The following is a 10,937-nucleotide window of genomic DNA, read 5'->3' as shown; positions in this document are numbered from 1 at the left end:
GATCCCTTGTGGTCCCTGTTGGCTGAGTGTTGTCCCAGTGAAGGGGAACAGTGTAAATCACCCACCAGGTACATTCAGGCTCAGATCTGCTGCTTGGAGCCAGCTCTGTCCCCTTGGTGACAACCTGCAGGGGTTGGGTGTGTGCTCACCCCCAGCCAGGGCTCTGCAGAGGCCACACCAAGGGTTCCCTGAGTCACTGTGGGGAGATCATAAATCCCATACTCTATTTAGGTCCTTTTTGGTGGCTGTGGATGTCAGAGCAAACTGCAGTGGTAACAACATCTGTGTCCTACCCAGTTTCCCAGGGTCCATCCTGCTCTTGGCTGCAGGTACTGGGCACTCCCCATTTCATATTATGCTGCATATTCTTTTTTTCTTTTTTTCTTTTTTGCTCTGTAAAAATAAAACCTAGAGAATGAAAGAGGTCGCTGCACAGTGTCATGTGGAGTCATGGACTGGAAGGAACAATCTGTCTTTCTGAAAATGCAATTTTTGCAGATTTTCTCCCTGGGTCAGGGGGTTGGGGGGGGGGTCCTGTGCCCCCCTTGGCTGGGTGCCACCCTCTGTAAGGCAGCACAGGAGCTTTGAGAGCTCAGGCTGGAGCTGGGCCCTGTGGGATGGATCCTCCCTTTTCAGGTGCCAGATGCTTTTGGAAAAAAAACAGAGTGCCTGCAACAGGAGAATAACATTCCAAGGGACTGGGTTTCACTGTACCCTGGGAAAGGCAAAGTGCTGCAGGGCCTCAAGGTTAGTCAGGACCAGTCTGTTCAAAGCATAAACGCAGGGATTTGCCTTATTTCCCTTTCCCTCTTGGACTCCCTTGAGATGCCCAGCACTGAGGTCAGTCCAGACAGTGACCTTTCCACCTCCAAGAGGAGCATTCTGTCCCTGTCCTGCTCCTCAGGAGCTCCCAGTCAAGTTTTTGGCTGATATTTTCCTTCATCCCCTGGATCAGGGATGCTTTGAGCCCTGCAGCATATGGGAAGCCTGGTCTGGGCAGGCTGTCTGCTTGTGTTCTTTGTGCTTCCCAGACCTTCTCCTCACTGGCCCTGGAGCCTCTTGCAGATGGGGAGAGCTGGATGGGTCTGTTGTACCCAGCCTCACTTGGAGCACAAAGGAGCTGCCAACAAAAGGCTCTGTCCAGTTACATTAGCTCTGCTTTGGTGCTGTGCAAAACACTCTCAGCCCACAGGTCTTGCGGCCACTGGAGGTTTTCCTGCCAGAGCTGGAGTTTGCTCCTTTTGGCTGCAATAAGGTGAGCAGAGCCCTGTGGAGAAAATCCCTGCCCCTCCAGCTGTGCTGAACCTGCTGATGGGCAGGATGGGGGCTTTGCCCTGACATGGATCTGGCATGCTCTGCCCAAGGAGCCCAAGGCCATATGCCACCAGCTCCATGCCCTTCTTGGCCAGCACTTTAGCAGGGAAGAGTTGAGCTGCAAGTCCTTGCCAAGAACCTTCCTCCCTCCACTTTGTTCTGCTCCACCTGGACAAGGTCTCTCCCCACCCCCTCCCCTCTCTGTCACCACCCAGAGCATTTTTCCCCAAGCTCATCCCATGGAAATGGTGCTTCCTGGTGAGTCCTCCCTGAGCTGAGCCCCATGCCAGGCTTTGCTGGCTGTAATCACTGCACATCTGGGTGCACATCTGGAAAGTCTCCGCTTGCTGGTACTTAAACTCCCATTCTGACCATTTCTGGGAGCCCCAAGGAGGGCTCTGCACTGGGTGGGAGATGAGTGGGATGGCTGGGGTGCTCCTTGGCCATTACATACCTCTGGATTGTTCCCTTTATCCTAGTTCATTGCTTCCAGCTCAGAGGTGGAATATTTATTTCTGAGACAATATTTAGAGCAGGGCAGCCCTGCCAGCTGATACTTAGTGCTGTAATAACACAATATTTGTTTAGCCCATTGCACATCAAACCTTGAGTTGTTTCTCTTGCCTCTGAGCATTTAATAACTGTGACTGAGCTGTCCAGTGCCACCAGGGGCTTTCCCCAGCTTGGTTCCAGTGAATTTGGTGATGCAGAGGAGTGGCTCAGCTGATCCCTTTGACATTCCTGAGCTTCCATTCCTCAACAGCCAGGTTCTTTTGCAGGGAAACTGGGCTGTGCTAGCAGTGAATTCCCTCTGCAGTTCCCTACAGCTTCTCTCATCGACTAACCCAGATAATCCTCTGCTCCCTGCCACATCTCACTAGATCTATTAAGCACACAGAAGTTCTGGTGTCCTTGTGCCTGCCCAGGGTAGGCTGCAAGATTTGAAATCCCCCAGCACAGGATGCTGTCAAAGTTGTGTTGAAAGTCTAAATAAATAAACCACTTCTGCTCCTCTCTTTCTCAGGGCTAGGAGAGGGCACTGCTTTTTTTTTAGAGGTGAGGACTTGTTCCTCCTGCCAGGTGCTCCCTTGGGTTGTGGTGGATCCAGCTGATGTTGGGAGCCAGTGGGAGTTGATGGGATGTGATCCCAGGAGCTTTGTAGAGTTGGGAGCCAGTGGGAGGTGGTGGAATGTGATCCCAGGAGCTTTGTGTAGTTGGGAGGTGATGGGATGTGTAATCCCAGGAGCTCTGTGCAGCTGGGAGCCATTGGGAGGTGATGGGATGTGATCCCAGGAGCTCTGTGCAGTTGGTAGCCAATAGGAGGTTATGGGATGTGTGGTCCCAGGAGCTTTGTAGAGTTGGGAGCCAGTGGGAGGTGATGGGATGTGATCCCAGGAGCTTAGTGAAGTTGGGAGCCAGAGGGAGATGATGGGATGTGTAATCCCAGGAGCTTTGTGCAGTTGGGGTTGGGTCTGTCCCAGCTCTAGTGGAGGATGAGGACAGGCAGGACTTGTTTTTGGGGGGACTTTCATGCTGATGGAAGCACACTGTGAGCCCTTCTGTGTGCCTGAACAGTTGGTTTGAGTCCCTCTGGGATATTCCCAGCTGACTGCCACACTTTGGCAGGCTCTGTCCCCTCCTCCACATCATCTTCTGAGGGCCAGCAGAGCAGCTGGGACAAAAAGCACCTTAACTGCTGGCACTGCTCAGTGCTTGGGCTTCAGGACCTGTCCCCTCCTTTCCCTTTCTCTCTGCAAAAAGCCCTACAGCCCCTGCATACCTAATGCAAACTTTGCAGGAGGATGATTCAGCACTTGGCAGAGAATTGCAAACACCTGAAATTATTCTGAGCATCCCGGAGTGGCTCTGGCAGGTGAGAGGTGCCCAGGGGGGGTGGCCCTGCCCTGGTGAATGTGTCACCCGTGTTCTTGCACAGTTGTGTCCCCAAACAGGGAGGGGACACAGCCCTGGGACAGCCTGGCTGCCTGCTGGGTTCCTGCCAGACCCCCCCTGTCCCTTCCCAGCTCCCTTTGCCAATGCCACCCAGTACAATTCCCTGTGTCCCCATCCCAGGGCTGTGCTCCTGGCAGGGAGAGCTCTCCAGCTGGGAATAATCCCTTCCCAGATACCACTCAGAGCCATAATTAGAGGCAGGACTGATTGGGGTTGGTTTAAGTGTGAAAGCAGCTGAGCTGCCTCCCAGCAGGGGAAGCAAAAGGAGCCTGAGAGCTGCTGGGTGAGTGGGTGCATGGCAGGGGGTGATGCAGCTCCTCCCTGATGGGGAGACCCAAAAAGGGGCTGTGGAACCTCTTGGGGACCCTGGCTGGGCCCTTAGGGTTGGGTATTGGTATCTCCAGCATTCCCCATCCCTGCAGAGCACCTCTGCTGGCTTTTTGTCCTCCTCAGCCCAGCCACCCCATGCCATGGTGCTGCCAGGTAGTGTGCTGGGGGAAACCCACACTCCTGGTGCTCTGGAGACCCCAAAGTTTGTTAGGGGATGGAACCCAGGAGTTACAACCTCTCTTTTGCTTCAGGGCTGGGGGATTTCTGCACCTGCACCCAGGTTTCACCTCCCAACCCCATGGAATCATGGCCAGAACTGTCTGCTGAGCTCAGGGTGCTTCCTGCCTTATCCCAGGGGAACCAGCTTGGAAAAAACCCTGGAAGCAATGGGGAGATGGGGGGAAAGGAGAGGCAGAGCCTTCCAGCTGCCTGCCCAGGGTCTGGCCCAGAAGAGCATCTCAGAGATGCTGTGACAGAGGGGTCCTGGTCCCTTTGGATGTCTCCAGGATGCAGGGGACTCACACCAGGCTGCCCTGGTACCCAGGCTCAGTGGTGGTGGAGTGGCTGTTCCTGGGCAGGATGATGGAAGAAGAGGGTTGTGACAAGCCCTATGGCCACATGGATTATTTTTTTTTTTTCTGCAGAACACATCCATGGAGATTTTGGTTCAGTTCCACCCCTCCTCCCCCCAAAAAAAACCCAAACACCTTTCATCTCTGACAAAGCTTGAGACATCTACAGCATGAAGAATTTTTATTTTATTTTATTTTCAGGGTTGGTTTTTTTTTTTTAAGGTAATGCCTGAAAAGCAGGGTTTAGGAGTGAATGACCTTCAGTGTTGGATATAATCTCAGTGCACAAGTCTCTGAGATCCCTTCTCACACAAATACAGCCACAGCTTCCTCCAGAGCATCCTTCAAGAAAATCAATGAGGGAATGAGATTTGCCAGCTCCCTCAGGGGCCTCTCTGCAGAAGTCACTTGGTCTGATGCTCCAAAGGTGGAAATTCTCTGCCACCCACACAAACTCTTCTGCAGCAGCCTCAGGGGGAGAGAAATCCCTTCAGAGCATCCCTTCAGTAAATGTTTTGGTTGTCCCTTGGATGCCAACCCCTGTCACACTGCTGCAATGTCTGTGACTTGTCCAGCCTGGAATTAATTTAGGGATCAGCTGGCAGGATGTGCTTGAGGCCCCTCATGAACAGGGGAACAGCTCTGGATCTGTATTCTCCAGGATGAGAGAATAAAGGAGGAAAAACTTCTCCCGTGAGGTCAGAGAGGGGGAAGCAGAGCAGATGTCTCATGGGCACTGCTGATGGTCACCTTCTGAGGTCCCTTCCAACCCAGCCAATTCTATGATTCTTAGAAGGATCCTGGCTGAATGTCCTGGGTGTCTCTGTGTGTTCTGGGCTCTTGTGCACCTTGTCCCAGTGCAAGACATCACCAGGGGGGCAGACAAGCCACACACCTGCATCACAGCGAGCAACCTAAGGGCAGGAACATCTCTCTGTGTCCTGCCTGTGGCTCCTTGCCAGCCTGATGCTGCCCTTCCAGGACTTTCCCTTCTTCCAAGGAGCTGCTCTTGGTGATGCTGGATTCCCCCTTTTCCCTGGCAGGCCCAACCCTCCTCCCTCTGTGCTGTCACACACTCCATCTGTGCCAGGGACATGGTGTCTCCTGCTGCCTGCAGGCACATCCCAGCATTTGGGATTTGTTTTAACTTTGCCCTTCCACCTTCTGTTCCCCCTCTCCCAGATCTGCCCCTTCTGATCTTCTCCACGCTGCTCTTTCCAGCTCCAGGATGGTTCCTGGCTTTGCAGACAGGACTGGGCTGGCTCCAAGCAGGAAGGAGCCAATCTTTTTTTGGTGGTGCCCAAGGAATTTTGGGTTGAAGCTGGAACATGGGAAGTTCCACCCCAAAACTTCTGGAGTGTGAGGCTGAGGGAGCCCTGGCCCAGGCTGCCCAGAGAGGTTGTGGAGTCTCCTTCTCTGGAGCCTTTCCAACCCCCCTGGATGTGTTCTGTGTGCCCTGCCCTGGGGCATCCTGCTGATGCTCCTCCTGGTCCCCTCAGCACTCAGGGCTCTGAGTGGTGGTCAGGGGGTTGTGGGGAAAGGGATGGATGGAGTGTGAGAGCCTGGAGAAGGGAAGACTCCAGAGGGACCTTAGAGCTGCCCCCCAATCCCTGAAGGAACCCCCAGGAAGGCTGCAGAGGGACTTTTCATAAGTGTCCAGTGATAGGAGAAGGGGAAATGGTTTGAAACTGAGGGAGAAGAGGCTCAGACTGGATCTTAGGAAGAAGTTCTTCAGCAGGAGGGATGAGGAAGGGACAGGGACATCACCTGAGTGAGCCCTGGGGCTGCTCAGCCTTGAGGAGAGAAGGGTGAGAGGGGATCTGCTGAATGTCCATCAATAGCTGAGGGGTGGGGGGCAAGAGGAAGGGGACAATCTCTGTTCTGGGGTGCCCAGGACAAGGAATAATGGGTTGGAGCTGGAACATGGGAAGTTCCACCTCAACCTGAGGAGAAACTTCTGGAGTGTGAGGCTGAGGGAGCCCTGGCCCAGGCTGCCCAGAGAGGTTGTGGAGTCTCCTTCTCTGGAGCCTTTCCAACCCCCCTGGATGTGTTCTGTGTGCCCTGCCCTGGGGGATCCTGCTGGGGCAGGGGGGTTGGGCTGGGGGATCTCCAGAGCTCCCTCCCAACCCTGAATATTCCATGATTCTATGAGCAGGGCTTGAGAAAACTCTCATTTTACCAAGGCAAGCAGCCTGGGCATGTTTACTTTGACAACCTCTCACCTCTCCAAGCCACAGAGTGCTCAGGTCACCTCTGTTCCTACACAGGAACCATGCAACAGCTTTATTTCTATATGGCTTTATTTCTATATTTCTTTATATTTCTTTATATTTCTATTTCTTTCTATTTCTATTTCCATTTCTTTCTTTATATTTTTTATATTTCTTTGTATTTCTTTATATTTCTATTTCTTTCTATTTCTATTTATTTATATTTCTTTATATTTCTATTTCTTTATTTCCTTTAGCAGTCCCAAGGGATGCTGCCTCATTGCCCATCCCAAAACCCAGCTCCACGTTCCCCCACCATTCCCCTGCTGCTGCCTGCACCTCCGGTGAGCAAATCCCCTCCATTTTTATTTTTTTTATTATTTTTTTTTGCAAGATTTCCTCTCCTGCTGAGCAGAGAGAGCCATGCAGATCGTTTAATGACAGCTGAGATTTCTGAGTATTGACTTCATTATTCAGTGATTAAAATATCCCAGCTCCGTGGCGACACAGGGGGGGCATTAATGATTTATAGTGTTGCATTTTGATTCAATACCTTGGCAAACTTTAGAAGTGGCTTGTGCCATGGAGTCTGCTGAAATCTGGGAATTAAATGGGAAAATCCAGTGCTTCCTTGGCTTGAAATACAAGAAAATGGACTGGATGGACTGTGGAGAGAAAAAAAAATCCTAAAAAGGATTTAAGAAGTGACCATGGGGTCTGGGGATGCAGCCAGAGCCTGGGGAGGCTGGGCTGGCCCTGGAGGTGACATCCATCTCCAAGTGACAGGGGCTGCTCTGACCCCCTGTCCTTCTTCCCAAGGAAGCTTTTCCAAAGTCTTAAGCCTCTTCTAATGTGATGATGGGTCATGGGAGCAAGGGGACACGGAGAAGCATTTCTGGGCCCTGGGGCTGCCCTCACACCCCCCTATCTCAGCAAACCATCCAAGAATCCTAGAATGGGCTGGGTTGGAAGGGAGCTCAGAGCTCATCAAGTCCAACCCTTGCTCCACTCCCCCCGTGGTTCCCAGCCCATGGCACTCAGTGCCACATCCAGGCTCTTTGGAAATCTCTCCAGACACGGAGAATCCACTCCTTCCCTGGGCAGCCCATTCCAATGCCTGATCACCCTCTCCAGAAAGAAATTCTTTCTCATCTCCAACCTAAACCTCCCCTGGCACAACTTGAGACCCTGCCCTCTTGTCTTGCTGAGAGTTGCCTGGGAAAAGAGCCCAACCCCCCCCTGGCTCCAACCTCCTTTCAGGGAGTTGCAGAGAGTGATGAGGTCTCCCCTGAGCCTCCTCTTCTCCAGCCTCAACACCCCCAGCTCCCTCAGCCCTTCCTCACAGCAATTCTGCTGGATCCCTTCACAGCCTCCTTGCTCTTCTCTGGACCTGCTCCAGCACCTCAAGCTCCTTCCTGAGGGGCTGAGGGGCCCAGAACTGGACACAGGACTCAAGCTGTGGCCTCCCCAGAGCTGAGCACAGGGGCAGAATCCCTTCCCTGGACCTGCTGGCCACGCTGTTCCTGAGCCAGCCCAGGATGCCATTGGCCTTCTTGGCCACCTGGGCACACTGCTGGCTCATGGTCACCTTCCTGGCAACCCAAACTCCAAGGTCCCTCTCTGCCTGGCTGCTCTCCAACCACTCTGTGCCCAGCCTGTAGTGCTGCATGGGGTTGATCCCAACCATCCCATCCTATCCCAACCCATCCCATCCCAACCATCCCATTCCATCCCTTGCTCTTTCTCCTCTGGTCTAGGAGGCTGGGAGAGAGACACCTCTGTGCCTTTGCTTTACTCATCATCCCTGAGCATCTGTCTCCATCCCCTGCCTCACCTGCTGTTATCAGCAAACCCCTTGTGGCCTGTCTGTGTTTATCCCTTGCACCTGGCAGGGCTCCTCACTGAACACTTTTATTTCCTACCTCTGCTCCCAAAAGACCCCTGGGCTTGGGTTTTTTCCTCTTCTGAGACAAGCAGGAGGGATGGGGAGGGGGAGTCTGACCTGCTCTGGATGCCAGAGGTTAAGGTAAGGAGGGGTGGTTCACTCCAGGTGTTCCCATGGCAGGATTTGTCCCCTGAATTCATGGCTGTGGCAGTCACAGCCCCTGGGGACCCCCGGGTCCTGTTAGGGGTGTCCCCTCCCCACCTCCCTTTATCCTCCCGTGAGCTGTTTGCTTCAAAACCTCACTTGATGACTTTACCTAATTGCTCCACTTAAGTTAATTACTCCTTGGCTGAACAAGAAAGCAACATAATTGATGTCAAGGCATATTTGTCACTTCCATTAATGTCCCAGGAGAGGGGGATTTGGCTCTGCCCTCCTGTCCCCCTCCTTCCAGCCATGGCATGGGGAGAGGGGCTCCACAGCTCTCTGGGGGGCTCTTGGGCAGGAGGAGGGGGAGTCCCCCCATGGCTGGGGGTCCTCCTGGGGCAGCCTGCAGGGATGCTGCCTGTTTCTCTTGCTTCTTTCCAGACCCTGGGAGCCAGCAGCAGCTTCCAGGCATTTATAGATAAAAATGTGTATATGTACCCTATATCTATCTATCTATCTATATCTATTTATCTCTATATATCTATATATCTCTATCTCTAGATATAGACAGACATAGATATAGATGTAGATATAGATGTAGATAAAGATGTAGATATAGATATAGATGATATAGGTGATGTAGACATAGATGATATAGATATAGATATAGATATAGATATAGATATAGATATAGATATAGATATAGATAGATATAGATACAGATAAAAATATAGATATAAATGATATAGATATAGATACAGGTGATAGAGATATAGATACAGATAAGATATAGATATAGATATAGATATAGATACAGATACAGATATAGGTATAGATATAGGTATAGATATAGATACTGATATAGATATAGATAAAGATGTAGATAAAAATGTAGATATAGATATAGATGATATAGGTGATATAGACATAGATGATATAGATATAGATACAGATACAAATATAGATATAGATAAAAATATAGATATAGATGATATAGATATAGATATAGGTGATAGAGATATAGATACAGATAAGATACAGATATAGATATAGATATAGAGACAGATATAGATATATAGATATATAGATATAGATACAGATACAGATATAGGTATAGATATAGATACTGATATAGACATAGCTAAAGATGTAGATAAAAATGTAGATATAGATGATATAGATATAGATATAGGTGATAGAGATACAGATATAGATTAGGTATAGATACAGATATAGATATAGATACAGACATATAGAGATCTAGATCTAGATCCTGGGCTGCCTGCCTGCTACAAGGGCAGGAGAGGTGAGGACAGGGATGCTGCCCAGGGCTGCAGGCAGCTCCCCACACTGTGGGTATCCAGCACCTCCCCCACTAACCCACCACGGGGGATGGAGATGCCCCCGTGGGTCCATCCTGCCCTGCGTGGGAGCAGCATCACGGGCAGGATGGAGTTTGGGGTCCTGCCCATGGGAAGGGGGAGGTTTGGGTCAGAAACATCCTCAGGTGGCATCTGAGTGTCTGGGGTAACCAGCAAGGTTCTGGGCTGGGGTCCCTCCTGCTAAATGAGCCAATGTCAAGGAGTTTGCACCCATTTTTTCCTCTCAGAGGCTGCATTTTTCCCACTTCCCTTTGCACCTGGGAGGCTTCGAGGCAGTGGGTAACAAAGCTGCCAGGCTTGAGGTGAAAGGCCCACGGGAAATCCTCCTCCTGTGACCTGCACCAGGAGGTGAACTTTTGTGTGAGGGGAAGATAATCCCCTTTGCTCTCCGGGAATGAAGGCTCTGTGATAAAAGCTTTAGTCAAGATCAAAGCCAAATGCGATTTTTTTTTTTTTTAATTTTTTTTTTTTTTCCCCTGTTGTTTTGGGGTGGTTTGGTTTTTTGGGTTTTTTTTGTTTGGTTTTTTTTTCGGGTTTTTTTTCTGTTTTTTTTCGGTTTTTTCTTTTTTTTCTTTTTATTTTTGCTGGGGTTTTTTTTTTTGTTTGTTTCTTTTCCTTTGTGGTTTTTTTTTTTTTCCTTTGTTTCGGTTTTTTCACTCCCACCTTCATCAGAAACTTCAGGGTTTTTCTATACCCCATTGAAACTCGGAGCCGTGACATCTCCCGAGCTCATCCCGTCCCCTTTGCAGTGGGATGGGGAGGGGGTTTGGAGGCTCCCTCACCATTATCCCGGCACAAAAAGGGGTTGGGGGGGGCTCAGCTCGCTTTCCCTTTGCACGAAAACACCCAGGGTTCAGGTTTCCTTTCGGTTTGGGGGATTATCCGGGCAGGGGGTGGGGAATGGTTCGTGTTTGATCTCAGCACTTCCAGCTGCTCCGGGATCCGATGGGGGTTTTGCTCCGGGAAAGGGAGCACAAGGGGGTTTGGGGCTTTTATGGGGTACTGAGCTGCTCCGGGGGGGTTGTTGTGTCTGTTTGCACTTCAAACCCCGATGGGTTTCCAAACCCTATAAAATTGCAGGGCTGTTTCTGCCTCGTTGGAGAGCTGGGACCCTTCTTTTTGCTGCAGACTTTTCCCTGCAGCC

Source organism: Calypte anna, chromosome 21 (genome assembly GCF_003957555.1).
Source record: "Calypte anna isolate BGI_N300 chromosome 21, bCalAnn1_v1.p, whole genome shotgun sequence".
NCBI classification, from domain to species: Eukaryota; Metazoa; Chordata; class Aves; order Apodiformes; family Trochilidae; genus Calypte; species Calypte anna.
This window is presented reverse-complemented; position numbering follows the sequence as displayed.